This window comes from Martes martes (assembly GCF_963455335.1).
Source record: "Martes martes genome assembly, chromosome: 8".
NCBI classification, from domain to species: Eukaryota; Metazoa; Chordata; class Mammalia; order Carnivora; family Mustelidae; genus Martes; species Martes martes.
The window spans coordinates 64,389,433-64,390,590 of record NC_137895.1 but is presented as its reverse complement, the minus strand read 5'-3'; the positions used below and the strand labels follow the sequence as shown (position 1 = coordinate 64,390,590).

At 38.3% G+C, this 1,158-nt stretch overlaps 1 pseudogene across 1 annotated transcript; it reads left to right on the top strand.

Annotated features, from left to right (window-relative positions):
• Positions 1 to 278: 278 nt before the first annotated feature.
• LOC308348231 (HIG1 domain family member 1A, mitochondrial-like) lies at positions 279 to 540 on the top strand (annotated as a pseudogene). The gene has a single exon. The product of its transcript is annotated as an HIG1 domain family member 1A, mitochondrial-like (transcript).
• Positions 541 to 1,158: the final 618 nt, after the last annotated feature.

The window sequence follows — 1,158 nt, the reverse complement described above, 5'->3', positions numbered from 1 at the left end:
TTATACCCCAATAAGAAAATATAAAATCCTTAAAAATTATGATATAATGCCTAACACAAAGTTCGAAGAAAAACACAGCAAACACCTGTGTTCCCACCACCCAGCCTTATCAAGTCTTGACACTGAAACAGACTGACCTCATTTTTTAAGAAATTATAGATACATTTTAAACCTCTTGTATTGGACGAGAAGAAGCCGGCTGGACGGCGAGCGTGGGTGAGAGCCAGAAACCAGTTGGCGCCTGAGTCCTGTCACTGTAGAAGGATTCTTCAGCCACTATGTCAACTGGCACAGATGTTTCTCTTTCTTCATATGATGAAGATCAGGGATCTAAACTTATCCAAAAAGCTAGAGAGGCACCGTTTGTTCCCATTGGAATGGCCAGGTTTGCAGCAATTGTTGCATATGGATTATATAAATTGAAGAGCAGGGGAAATACTAAAATGTCTGTTCACTTGATCCACATGCTTGTGGCAGCCCAAGGCTTTGTTGGGAGCAATGACTCTTGGTATGGGGTATTCCATGTATAAGGAATTCTAGGCAAAGCCTAAACCTTAGAAGAAGAGAAGCTGTCTCGGTTTTGTTGGTGGTATTTGCTTTAGTTAGGCATCTCATATTGAGTTTATATGTCTATGTTGAAAATAAATCATTTGAATGGGTCAGATAAAAATAAATAAATAAATAAATAAATAAATCTCTTGTATTACTTCCTGCATCAGTTGCCTCCCTCTCTAGCAATAACCATGATCCTGAATTTGCTATTTATTACTCCTGTGCATATTTTATTACTCTTACTTTTTAAAAAAAGATTTTATTTATTTATTTGACAGAGAGAGAGAGATCACAAGTAGATAGACAGACAGACAGACAGAGAAGGGGAAGCAGGCTTCCTGCTGAGCAGAGATCCTGATGCGGGGCTCAATCCCAGGACCCTGAGATCATGACCTGAGCCGAAGGCAGAGGCTTAACTCACTGAGCCACCCAGGCACCCCTTACTCTTGCTTTTTAATTATATAACCACAAGGAACATATGGCATTGTCTGACTCAGTTTCAAACTTTGAATAAATATTATTAGTATATTTATCATTGTGTAACTTATTTTTTCCTAATCCATGGTAGATTTTTTAGGTTTACCCATGTTGATACACATAGTCAAA